The sequence below is a fragment of the Grammomys surdaster genome, unplaced genomic scaffold, assembly GCF_004785775.1.
Source record: "Grammomys surdaster isolate TR1022 unplaced genomic scaffold, NIH_TR_1.0 64, whole genome shotgun sequence".
NCBI lineage: Eukaryota > Metazoa > Chordata > Mammalia > Rodentia > Muridae > Grammomys > Grammomys surdaster.
This window is the reverse complement of record NW_021604566.1, coordinates 9895870-9910062: the sequence shown is the minus strand read 5'-3', so window position 1 is coordinate 9910062 and position 14193 is coordinate 9895870. Positions and strand designations below refer to the sequence as shown.

Genomic DNA, 14193 nt, shown 5'->3' with positions numbered 1-14193 from the left:
AGGTGTGCGCCACCACTGCCCTGATAAAATGTAGGCGTACATAAAACAGTGCAAGAATTACTTAATCCAGGTGTTTTGATCCTACCACAGGCTAAGACAAGAGAACCATGAGTATGCTGGGCAGGGTGGTGCACACTTAAACTCCAGCACTTTTGAGGCAGAGACAAGCAAATCTCTGAGGCCAGTTGTGTCTACTTATCAAGTTCCAGGACAGTTGATACTACATTGTAAGACCTGAAACAAACAAATGGACAAATAAACAGCTAAACAAGCAAACAAATCCATGGGTTTGAGCTACACAGGAAGACCCTGTCTCAAAAACTAAAACAGAAATGTTGTTTTAATTTAAATCAAAGATATATAAATTTTGGATAATTATAAATATGTGTAATCCATGTGAAAGCTGGGCACAATGTTTGATATACCTTCTAGGATCTGTATATTTCATGCAGCATATCCTTGTTAGGTTTCTGTTGCTGTGATAAAACACCACAAGCAAAAGAAACTCAGGGAGAAAAGAGTTTATTTCAGCTTCTAACTCCTAGGTCACACTCCATCACCTAGTAAAGTCAGGGCAGGAACTCAAGGCAGGACCCTAGAGGCAGGAACTGAAGCAGAGACCATGGAGGAATGCTGGTTACAGGCTGATTCTGCATGGCTTGCTCAGTTTGCTCTTTTCTATACCCTAGGGCTACTTTCGTAAGGGTGGTACTGCCCCCAGTGGCCTAGGTTCTTCCAAAATCAATAATTAATATCAAGAAAGTGCCACACATGCTTGCGTACAGGTCAATCTGATGCAGATCTATTTTCAGTTGATACACTCTCTACCCAAGTGACCCTAGCTTGTGCCAAGTTGACAAAATACTAATCACTACACAGTACCAGCCTGCTCATCTGTTGTTTCTGATATGACCCACTAAGTGTATTTGACAGCTTCCAGTTTTATAGATAATAAAATAACTCATGCAAATGTCCTAAAACCCCTAGAGTTGGTAACACTGGTTAGAAAATATTGTTCTGAGCTTTCTCACAAACAAAGAAACCTGTTCACTCCTGCTGCCCCAGCTTGTCCTAGTAATTGCAACAGTAGTGATGACATCAGCATCAGCATCAGCTTTGGCAACAGCATCAGCACAGATACTAAATTTTCTCTTGGTGTTCTTAAAGTAATTTCTTAGTTCTTTGCCTATTTGCCTTATGATTCTTTAGTTCATCTAAATTGGTTTGTGGGTACTCAAGGTTTTGAAATGTATTGAGTTGAGGATTAGGGCTTTGGGAAAGTGAAACACCCCAGCCTCAGGTATATTTCTCTGGTCTCTCTCTCTCTCTCTCTCTCTCTCTCTCTCTCTCTCTCTCTCTCCCCCTTTGTATGCCTCTCTGTCCAGCTATCTCCTAGCCTTCCTGTGTACTGAGATTTTAGCCATGTATCACCATACCCTGATCTCCTAGGCTTACTGGGAATTCCTTATTCAGATAAACTGCAGCCCTCTAAGGACACAAGAATGACTCTGAAAGCCATTTTGTTAGAGAAATATGCATCTATGAAGGATGCCTATATCAGTGAAATAAATAGCCAGTAAGACATAAGCAAGGTTTTCTATTTTATATCCACCTTTCTGCCTTGCAAAGGTTTTTTTTTTCCACAAGAAGAAATGACTGGGGTCTCATACTTGACCTAGAAATGACCACAGGTGGCTATTACCTAGGAAATATCATCCGTGTAACAAGACAAACTTCTGTGGCCTTCTCAAGCTACTGCCTCTTTGCTTAACTCTATATAAACATCAATTTCGAGATGTTCTTTGAGTCCTCCTTTGTGTATAGTCCTTATGTTCCTACACATAAATAAATTTGTTATGATTTTTCTCTATGAGTTTATCAGCTATTACTTTATTTTGTGGTCTAAAATTTTTGAGGCTTCAGTGGGCAACAAGATTTTATTTTTTAAAGGTTTAGTTTCTTTAAACATTTTTGCATTTTTATCTATCTATTTATGTGTGTATGTGTGCATGTGTGTTGGTCAATGGTGATCAGGGAACATGTATACTATGGATATGTGTGAGGGTCTGAGGAAACTCGTGGGAATTGGTTGTTTACTTTCACTATGTACATCCATGGGATTGAGCTCAGATCATCAGATTTGGCGGCAAGTGTCTTTACTTACTGAGATACTACACTGGCCCAATTTTAAATGTAGTTTTTGACAATTAAATAAATGTACATAATGTGTTTTGGTATATTCCCATTACTGTCTCTTATCCCCCTCACTCCCTCTGGATCCCCTTTTCTTCCAAATAAGCTCCCATTGCACTCCTTCCCAACTCTTAAATGATCCGTTGAGTTTAATTAAGGCTGCTTGTGTGAGGTTGGGTGGAGGTGTATTTACTGGGGCATGGGCAATTCAAAAGTGTCTATATCATTGAAGAAAATGATGCCCTTTCCCTGTGCAGCCATCAGCTACCAATAATTCCTCAGTTGTTGAGACCTTGTAGGCTCCTCCTGGATCTATTCTGGAATGTTGACAGTTGGGGTTGAGACCTTGCAGGCTCCCCTCTGCATACATTCTGGAATATTGACTGACTAGATCTTGTATGGGTCTTGTGCATGTAACGATAACTGAGTAAGTGAATGGGACAGCCATGTCATGGACAGAAGAAAGCTCACTCTGTAGCACTCCTCCCTGTCATCACTCTTACATACTTTCTGCTCTCTCTTGCATGATGTTCCCTGTGCCTAGAGAGTGTTACAGATATCCTGTTTAGATCTGAGGACTTAACAGTCATCAATTCTCAGCACTCTGACTAGTTATAAGTTTAACAGTTATGACAAAACTGTGCTTCTCTGACTAAGGTAAAGAATATCACTGATATATAAACATAAATGTTTAGTTGATACAATGTCCATTTAGGAAAACAACAGTAGTAGGTATTGTACCCCCACCTCAGCCAGGGGCTTATGACAGGTTTATAGTAATTCCCTTTTGTGCAGCAGATATCAAATCCAGTTGTTGTAGATGGGGTTTCTATTGCTGTGATAAAACACTGTGATCTGAAACATTTTGGAAAGAAAAGGGTTTACTTCATCTTATAGCTTGAAAGTGTAATCCATTACTAAGGGAAATCAAGGCAGGAACCTTGAGGCAGGAACTGATGCAGAGGATATGGAGGAGTGTTGCTAACTGGCTTCTTCCTCATGGCATGTTCACCCTGCTTCCTTATAGCATGTAACACCATCAATCAAGGGATGATACTGCCCACAGTAAGCTAGACCCTCCTCATTAATTGTTAATCAAGAAAATGTACAAGTGTATGCACAGTCTAATCTGAGAGAAGACGTTTCTCAGTTGAGTTTCCTTCTTTGTAAATGATTCCCTTGTATTAGGTTGGTATAAAAGTAGCCCACACACAAATTAGAAAGGGGCTGGTTGTGGGGAAATGATTAGCTCACATGTGAATGCGGGTGTGGGTTCTTGAATCTTGTTGGGCTGTTGTGATTCCCATGGCTCCAAAGAGACTGGAGCTCTAGAATCTTGACTGAGTTTACTCCGTGCATGGCACCGGTTGGTTGCTATGTGTCCCCGGCCGGCAGGGGGACGTTTTTATTCAGTCTGAAGTTCTGTGAGGCCACAGTGCTCTTGGATTGGGGATCCCTGGGCAAGGAGGCCGCCAGGGACTGACCGGTCTCAAGTCCCTAGGCTCTCAGATGCTGATGAGAGGCCACAGAAGGACCGAGACTGGAGGCATGTGGGCGCTCGACCAGCTGACCCACAGCCGAGAGAAACGAGTGGGGGGTTGGGGGGAGAAGAAAGAGACCTTGGCAGCACCCCGCAGGAGAGAGTCAGAGTCGCTTAGCAGATTTGGCGGCCCAGCTTGCTTGCTTGATGGTGCAGGTCCCTGTGGCTGGAATGCAGAGAGGTCCTCCAGGCAGGAAGTTAGGTGCTACGGCTGCGGTGGCTCAGCATTAAAGGCCTTCTCTAAGTTTTCCCATGACAGACCCCAAAGGTTTATTTTCATGGCAGATGTAGATAGATCTTGCAGTACCCCCGTGAAACTCAGGGCAGACCTGAGTTAAATAGGGAGGGAAAAGGGGGAAGAGTCTGGGAAAGAATCCTTAATTGGTTCTGCTCTCTGGCCTTCATTAGTATGTAAATCTCTCTAGGGCCTGAGGCCTGTAGTCACAACCTCTATCTGTGCACTTTGGGAGGGGCTGCAATGGCTCATGTGACTGAACAGTACAGATCAAATGGAGATCTTAGACCACATGTTAGGTGGCTGGATTCTGGGAGCATGGCGGAATGGATGCCCACCCCTTGCAGGGTCTCCGGGTTACTTCCTGCCAGCGCTTTACCAAAGAACAAGACCCCTTTCATGGCCCGACAGCTGGTTACCCATGAAACAGTGATAGCAATATTGCACCAGTGGGCACATCTTGCCTGGCAAGTCAGTATTGTAGCATATAGGGTCCACAATTGGGGAAGACTTCCAGTTACTTTTGTGTACTAGAGGCTATCTGTTGGGGAAAGGTGGGGCTTGGGTCACTGCTTGGGGAGGCAGGACTTAGGACATGGGAAATTTGACTGTGCTCACCCCACACCTGCGATGGGTGGGTGTCAGGCTGTGAGAAGTCACTGTGGGATACTGCTCTCGGGTGGGGGAGTGTAGTCTCAGGTCCTGCAGGAGTCAGAGCTAGCTTGGGGGTGGGGGGTTCCTGGACTTTCAGAGTGGCCAGCAACTGGTTCTCAGGCACTTGGGCACCCAGGTGCCGCTGGAAGCAGAAGAGCTGAGAACAAATTGGGGGTCCATTGGGCTGGATTGGCTTACAGCCAAAGGGGAGACGGGGAGAGTACTCTGGCTGCGTTCTGTGGGAATGGAGTCCTTGATAGCTGGCTTGGGTTGGTGGTTGCTGTAGCTGGGAACACAGAGAGGTCTTCTGTGGGAGATTAGACTGTGGCTCTGTAGGTGAAGGCCTGTTCCATTGTTCCCCACAGCGGATCCAGATGAAAAGAAACAATCCATGGTTTATTGTCATGGCAAAAAGTAGATGAGAAATGTACCCCCTTTTTTTCAGGGTAAGCCTGAGGTTAAATATCTTTTGCAGAAGAGTGTCTGGGAAGGAAAGCTTAATTGGCTAAGCCCTTCTGGCCTTTAAGTATCTCATTAACATGGAGATCTGTCTTGAGGCTACATGACTTGTGGCCACATCTTCTACCTGTGGAGGGGCTAGTAGGGGTGTTGCTCTTACATGACTGAAAGACACAAATCTATGGAGGCCTTCTGTCAGGAGTCTGGAGTCTGGGAGCATGGCCAAACTCCTACTGTCCCTTACAGGGGACCCTGCAGGGTCACCTGTGGGTTCACTGGGGTTTTAAACCTAGCTCAGCCAGAAAGGCTGCCTTTCTCAGTCGTATAGCTATCTGCAGAGACCTTTGGCCAGTCCCTGTGGGAAGGTTCAAGTGAAGGGGAAAGGGTACAAGAAGGGAGAGGAAAGTGCCTGGCTGGTGAGTGAAGTGCAAGGGAGCTTCTGGTGGTAAAAGTTTCAGGAGAGCTTTCTCTTCCCAGGCAGTGTTACAGCTCTTGTGACAGGTGAGATGATGGAATAATTCTCACATACCTTTATTCCTTCTGGATAGAATCTTATATACAGTTTTGGGGTGGGTTGGGTCTGACAGCATGTGCTTTGTATTGGCTTGGCCTGAGATGCCTCATCTAAATGAGGAGGGACTTGGGAGCTCTGCTCTTATGTAGCCACAATTCTCTATGGGGGGCTATGGCTAAGTGACAGGGGCCTGGTGCTGGGAGCAGGTGAAGCTCCTACCATCACTCCAGGGTCCATGGAGCTTCAAGTCTTAGGTCAATCTTTCCAGGCTTCCTCTCACAGTCCATGTCCCACAATTTTTCTCCTTCAGCTCTAGATTGATTTATCTCTTTTTCATTTTATTGGTTATTTTATTTATTGGCATTTCAAATGTTGTCCCTTTCCCAGTTTCTCCTCCCCAAACCCCTACCTCCACCCCTCTCCCTGCCTCTATGAGGGTGCTCTACCACCCACCCACCCACCCACCCACTTCTGCCTTAGCTCCCTAACATTCCCCTACCCTGGGTCATTGAGCCTCCACATTGTACTGGGAGATATTGAAATCTCCAACCCAAATATGATTGGTCAATGAAAACACAACTCAGTAATTAAGAATATATTCTGTAAGCCTAGATTGGGCAGATACCCCTATACTACTCTATTCCCCAGCTATGAGACCCTTATAACTTCAGGATTTTCCAGACCCCGTGTCTGTCCTACCTCCTGCTACCCCGTCATCCTCTCCTTCATCGTCTTCCTCCTCCAGTGTAGGAAGTGTGGCGGCCATTCCAAAATGGTGCCTGAGGCTAACACTTGACTTCCTCATACGCCCCTGAAGAAGCCACGCCACAGGCAATATTGCGTGGGCTCACTGCTATGCATAATCAGGCCATCTGCTACGTAGAGCAACGTCAGATCTTGCCATACCCACTGTCCTATCACATGCACTGATGTGGCAGGCTCTGATTGGAGAAGGCAGAGGGATTTAAGGGCAGTGGAGGAGAGGCTTGGGGGCTTTTTGAAGAATGTAAGGGTTCCTGAATAAACTGCGTTGGGAAGAACTCCGTGTGTCTTTCTTTCCGCAGGCCAGAGTGGACAGCGACACTCCAGTCCTTCCCTCTGCTTTCTTCCCCCAACCTTTATTTCTCCACCTCCCATTCTTCTGCCCAATCACTGGCTCCAGCCTTTATTTTACAAATTAAGATGGGCCGAAGGTTCACTAAAATTCACCCGTGTAATCACTCACACCTCTGCAGCCCTTCACAGGAAAGGGGAATTAATATCAAAATACAAGGCCGGGGCTATCCACAACACCACATGACCAAGGGGTTCCCCTCCCAGTGATGCCTGATAAGGCAATCCTCTGGTACATATCCAGCTGGAGCCATGGGTCCCCCAATGTGTACTCTTTGGTTGGTAGTTTTGTCCCTGGAGCTTTGGTGGGTCTGGTTGCTTGATATTGTTGTTCTTCCTATGGAGTTGAAAACCCCTTCAGCTCCTTAAGGCCTTGCCCTAACGTCTCCACTGGGGTCCCCATGCTCAGTCTGATGTTTAGATGCATCCATCCACACTTGTATTGGCCAGGCTCCGGCAGACCCTCTCAGGGGACAGTTATACCATGCTCTTGTCAGCAAGTGCTTCTTAGCATCAGCAATAGTGTCTGAGTTTGGTGTCTGCAGATGGGATGGTTCCCTAGGTGAGGCAGTCTCTAGATGGCCTTTCCTTCAGTTTCTGCTCCACTCTTTGTCCGTGCATTTTCAAGATTATTTTCTTCTCCCTTCTGAGTAGGACTGTAGCATCCACACTTTGTTGTGGTCTTCTTTCTTGTAGGATTTCACATGGTCTGTGAGTTGTATTGTGGGTATTCTGAGCTACTTTTCGGCTAATATCTACTTATCAGTGAGTACATACCATGTTTTTTTTTTTTTTTTTATGTGACTGGGTTACTTCACTCAGGATGATATTTTCAACTTCCATTCATCTGCCTGCAAATTTGACTGAAAGCAATTTACAGACTCAATGCAATCCCCATCAAAATTCCAAATCAATTCTTCACAGAGATAGAAAGAGCAATTCTCAAATTTATCTGGAATAACAAAAAACCCAGGATATCAAAAACCATTCTCAACAACAAAAGAACTTCTGGGGGAATCATCATCCCTGACCTCAAGCTGTACTACAGAGCAATAGTGATAAAAACTGCATGGTATTAATACAGAGACAAGCAAGTAGATCAATGGAATAGAATTGAAGACCGAGAAATGAATCTACACACCTTTGGTCACTTGATCTTTGACAAAGGAGCCAAAACCAACCAGTGGGAAAAACACAGCATTTTCAACAAATGATACTGGTTTAACTGGTGATCTGCATGTAGAAGAATGCAAATTGATCCATTCTTATCTCCTTGTACAAAGCTCAAGTCCAAGTGGATAAAGGACCTTAACATAAAACCAGATACACTGAAACTAATAGAAGAGAAAGTGGGAAAAAGCCTCGAATACTTGGGCACATGGGGAAAGTTCCTGAACAGAACACCAATGGCTTATACTCTAAGATCAAGAATTGACAAAGGAGACCTCATAAAATTGCAAAGGTTCAGTAAGGCAAAGGACACTGTCAATAGGACAAAATGGCAACCTACAAATTGGGAAAAGATCTTTACCAATCCTACATCTAATAGAGGGCTAACATCCAATATATACAAAGAACTCAAGAAATTAGACTCCAGAAAACCAAATAACCCTATTAAAAAAATGGGTTTAAAATTCTTTTTAAACAAAGAACTCTCAACTGAGGAAACTCAAATGACCCAGAAGCACCTAAAGAAATGTTCAACATCCTTAGTCATCAGGGAAATGCAAATCAAAACAACTCTGAGATTTCACTTCACACCCTTCAGAATGGCTAAGAACAAAAATTCAGATGACAGCAGATGCTGGTGAGGATGTGGAGAAAGAGGAACACTCCTCCATTGTTGGTGGGATTGCAAGCTTATACAACCACTCTGGAAATCAGTCTGGTGGTTCCTCAGAAAATTGGACATAGCATTACCTGAGGACACAGCTATACCACTCCTGGGCATATACCCAAAAGATGCTACAACATATGACAAGGACACATGCTCCACTATGTTCATAGGAGCTTCATTTATAATAGCCAGAAGCTGGAAAGAACCTAGATGTCACTCAGCAGAGGAATGGATACAGGAAATGTGGAAACTTGTCTCTTAGGTGATTCTTCATCCTGTCACATTGATAATACCAAACATCACAATAATCAAGAGCAATACCAATAACCTGTATGATTTTGGAGGATGAAGAGTAGATGTTAGCTTCCCTACAGGGGAACATTGTCAAATGGTATGATTCACCATACTTACCATTCTGTGGGAGGAAAGGTAAAATCAATGACCTCTGTAGCTTCAGAGATCACTCAGTGGTAAAGAGCATCAATTGCTCTCTCAGAGTGAGTGGTCACAGCTCTTTATGCCTCCATTTTCAGGGCATCTGATGCTGTCTTCTGGTCTCTGAGTGGGCCAGGCATGCATGTGGCACACAGACACTCATGCAGAGTGCAGACATAGCACTCATTAACATACAATGAAAAATTAAAAAATATTTCAAAATAAAAAAGGTTAATGATTCCTCAGGTAATACTAGGATGATGGGCATTTCCTAGGACTGCAACTGAGGCTCTGCACACACTCCAGCCTTCTCTCTCTCACAGTTGGAGATATCCCAAATTTCACTATGAAAGATTTGGTTCATGAGATTCTTAAGTTTAAATCAGAGTGTGCAACATAATGTGGTCAAATAATAGGAGTGTCTTTTAGAAAAGAGTATCTCTCCACCAGGAAATAAGAAATACTAGCAATAAACACTTTGGTGACCAGTAGTCTAGCTGTGTAGAATAAACAAAAATGTTCCTGCTATATGCAATGGTATGCACCTACGTAGTCCAGGCTACTAGAGGCTGAGGCAGGAGGATTGCTTGAATTTGGGAGTCTAAGGCCAGCCTAGGCAACCTAGTGAGATTCTGCTTCAAATGAAGGGGTTTTTGTTGTTTATTTTGAGACTGTATTTTTATTACAGCATTTTTTCAATCCTTCTTCTTCCTCCAAACCTTCCCATTTACCCATCACTGCTCTTGTCAAATTCATGATCCCTTTCCTCAATAGTCGTTTTTGTATGCAAAACGACTATTTGTATTTTGTATTTGTATGTTTGTGTGTTTATATGTATATTCCCTAGTATAAACTGTTGAGTCCATATAATGTTACTTCTATGTATGGTTTCTCAAAGAAAGTCTTAAAACAAGTAGAAGAGTGAAAAATTATTTATTATATCTTATCATATTATAATGGTATAAAATATATATACTAGTAGGAAGAAAAACTGAGAGAGCATACAATACTTGGAGACTGAATAATACAGTGTTGAGCAAATACTAGGCTGCTGCAAAAGTTAGGAAGGAGACCCAGCATGGCAGTTCTGAGAGAACATTTATAGCTATGAATGCTTATGTTGAAATATTGGAGAAGTCTTAACCTGATGGTACAGCTCAAGGTCTTAAAAAAACAAACCAAGAGCAATAGACTACAAGAAATAACCAGATCAGGGCGGAAACCGAACAGAGACCAAAGGAACAATGAATCAAATGACAAGGTATGTAATGGCCCAAGCTGCTGCTCTGGTCTGAGGGTCAGGGTCTAGCAAGAGAGAGAGAGAGTGGGGATTGAGGGGCAAGAGACGGGAAGTATGGAGACAAGAAAGAGGGTCTGATCAAGTCTCCCTTTATTGAGAGGAAATCCTGGGTATTTATACACTTTTCCATGTGCGTTGCAGCCATGGACAAGCAGGGGAACACAGCTGAAGGCACTATGTCATACCATGTGCACCTTGGAGCTGGGGGCACTAAACAGCAAAACAAGATAAGTGAGAAAAACAAGATGTTTATCAGAGTGTGCTCAGCTGTTGTGGGCTGTTGAAAACAAGTATCTAGTCAGGGTATATGGCTCGAGATGGCTGCAACGATGATAGTCGTTTTCTGCTAGGAGTCAGCTCCCAACAAAGGTATTTTTTTGAAAATATAACACTGATAATATCCTAAATAAATTAATCATAAGAAAGGGAGATATGACTCAAATTAATAAATTAAAAGATGAATAGGAAAATTAAAACAGATTCTAGTGAAATCCAGAGAAACAATACAGAATATTTTACAAAACTTTTTTAAAACAAACAAACTTCATTTTTTTTTCAGGATGCTGAATGAGCATGGTGGCTGCCAGAATGATTCGTGAGACATGCTGTTGCTGAGACAAAGAATGATGCTGACCTGTGAGCTTGCTGATTACCCTAACAAGGGTGACTGGGAAGCTGTATTGGACACATGTTCCCTACACACCTTTGCTTGCCTATATCCCAGATGGGACAAGCTGCCTTGTCTCAAGTTTTTAGACCTTGTGGGACAGAGAATCAAAAAGAGAAATTATAATGACTCTTGTATTTTTCTTAAAGGTGACCAGTTACTCGGACTCAATCATGAACTGGTCTAGAAATCAATCCAATATTGGAAATAACAGTCTTCATTTGGAAGGTAGGATGTGGACATTTTCAGAGACATATTTGGAAGTTAGCTGCAGTTCTCTATGATGTTATGATAGCAAGAGATAAAGTTGGGACAGGATCTGGATTTCAAACAAGGGTTAGTGCATGTGTCAAGGCTCTTATAATTGTCAAGCTAAAATTGGCTTTGCCTCTTCTACAGTATTTATTGTACGTTGCATTGACTGTATACTTTCTAATTGTGTTAAAACCTGGCATGCCTGTTACAGGGGTCTATCAACCAGCTTTTGTCTTACTTCCTGGAGTATTGGAAAACCTTGATTCTCGGAAAAAAACTTGAAAGTGCTGGAAGAAGTGAATTAGGCTTTAACCAGAAGCAAGAGAGTAGTGGGCTTGATTATTGCTGGTATAACAGCTTTAATTCCATTAATTGCTAGCATCACAGCTTCTGAAATAGCTTTGACACAAGAAGACATCTACTTTTGTTAATCATCCAGCAAAAAAAAAAAAAAATGTTTCTAATGTGTTGAGTACGCAAGAGGATTTATATAGGTGTTTGGAACAACAGATTGATGTTCTATATCCTATTCAAAGTATCGGAAGGAGGTTCAGGGTTTAAGAGTTATGAGGCATCTTGAGTGACATGCCAAATACCACTGGAGTGGTGTTACTTCTAAAATTTACAATGATAGTCATTATAATTAGAAAAAAGTTTAAAGACACCTGTAGGGTATTTGGCATAATTCTGACACTTCTCTGGATGTTTTAACTTTGCATAGTGAGATTATGAATTTAAAGACTTCTGCTCTGTTGAGCATTGACGCTACAGATAATGCTGATAAAATTATCCATGGCTTGAGGTCAGTATTTCCATTTTGGTCAGACTTCAGGAATGGCATGCATAGCTTGACCAGGCTTGTCCTTTTTGTTACGGGAATACTTTTATTCCCACCCATTGTGTTAAAGCTTGTCTCTAACTACATCAGCAGGTTGGCAGCCAAAGTACATGACTTGAAACCGAAAATGGACCCTCAGACTAGGAGTCCATTAATTTAACAGGCTGGCAAGCCAAGAACAGGTAAGATTTTGCACAGAGCCTTACCAACCTAAGACAGATGTGCATTGCTTTGGATAATGCATATTTCATGATGGGTAAGGAAGGCATTCTTGGTAGAATGACCTAAGGCAGGCTCAGCCTTTTTAATGAAATAAGAAAGGGGGAGAGGGAGCCATGTGAGTTCTTCTGGAGCAGCAGCGGCACCTTGATGAACATTATGTCGACCGCCGTGGCAACTCGTAAGCTGGCAAAGTCAGCTCCCGTTCCTGGGGCGGCTCCGGTGGCCGGCAAGCGGCGACGAAAGGTAGACTCTGCTGCGGACAGAGGCAAGTTGAAGGGTGGCGGCAAAATGAATGAAGAGATTTCCAGCGATTCTGAGAGTGAGAGCTTGGCTCCAAGGAAAACAGAGGAAGAGGAGGAGGAAGAGTTGGAAGAGACCGCACAGGAAAAGAAGTTACGCTTGGCCAAACTCTACCTTGAACAACTCAGGCAGCAAGAGGAGGAGAAGGCTGAAACCCGTGCATTTGAGGAGGATCAGGTGGCCGGACGCTTGAAGGAGGATGTGCTCGAGCAGAGAGGCAGGTTGCAGAAATCGGTGGCAAAGGAGATCCAGCCCCCAGCTCGCACCGACATTCGAGTTCTGCGGGGCCACTAGCTCTCCGTCACGTGCCTGGTCATCACTCCTGACGACCTGGCCATCTTCTCCTCTGCCAAAGACTGCACCATCATTAAGTGGAGTGTAGAGACCGGGCAGAAGCTGCATGTGATCCATCGGGCCAAGAAGGGCCCCCAGGGGCAGCCTTCAGGCCACAGCAGCCACATCCTCTGCATGGCCATCTCCTCTGATGGCAAGTACCTCGCCTCTGGTGACCATAGCAAGCTCATTCTCATTTGGGAGGCCCAGAGCTGCCAGCACCTGTACACCTTCACGGGACACCGGGACGCTGTGTCGGGACTGGCCTTCCGAAGAGGTACCCACCAGCTCTACAGCACTTCCCATGACCGCTCCGTGAAGGTGTGGCAAGCAGCTGAGAACTCCTACGTGGAGACGCTGTTCGGGCACCAGGATGCTGTGGCCACATTAGATGCCCTGAGCCGAGAGTGCTGTGTGACGGCCGGGGGCTGGGACGGCACTGTGCGCGTGTGGAAGATCCCAGAGGAGTCCCAGCTTGTCTTCGATGGTCACCAGGGTTCCATTGACTGTATCCATCTGATCAACGAGGAGCACATGGTGTCGGGTGCAGATGATGGCTCTGTGGCCTTGTGGGGCCTCTCCAAGAAATGGCCACTTGCCTTCCAGCGCAAAGCTCATGGGCTTCACCGGGAGCCAGGCCTGGAGCAACCCTTCGGGGTATCTTCCGTGGCAGCCCTTCTCAATACAGACCTTGTAGCCACAGGCTCCCATAATGCCCAAGTGCGACTTTGGCAGTGTGGAGAGGGCTTCCGGCAGCTTGACCCTCTCTGTGACATCCCCCTGGTTGGTTTCATCAACAGCCTCAAGTTCTCCAGTGCTGGGGACTTCTTGGTGGCCAGAGTGGGACAGGAGCACAGGCTTGGCCGGTGGTGGAGGATCAATGAGGCCCGGAACTCAGTCTGCATCATCCCGTTCCGCAGGGTCCCTGTGTCCCCTATTGCCGGCTCCTGACACTCACCCTTATTTAAGTGATTTCCAGGCCCCACCCCCGCCCCCTTTTGTATTAAAGGCCTTTGTGACTGCTTGGCAAGAATCTGATATGGGCCAAGGACAAGGAAATGGGCTGCTTGGCAGGAATATGACAATGGCCAAGGACTAGAAAATGGATTGCAGGTAATGGATCTTACATTAGGCTAGAACAAAGAAGTAACTTCAGGCAGAAATCTAAATCCTAGGCTAGAAAAAAGAAATAATTGCAGGCAGGAATCTAAATCTTAAGCTAGAACAAAGAAGTAGGCTTCAGGCATGAAAATGACTTTGGGCTAGGACAGGGAAGTAGGCTCAGATATTTTGGTCAT

At 44.5% G+C, this 14193-nt stretch overlaps 1 pseudogene; it reads left to right on the top strand.

The window, feature by feature from the left end:
• The first annotated feature begins 12409 nt into the window (after positions 1 to 12409).
• Positions 12410 to 13876, top strand: LOC114623791 (annotated as a pseudogene).
• Positions 13877 to 14193: the final 317 nt, after the last annotated feature.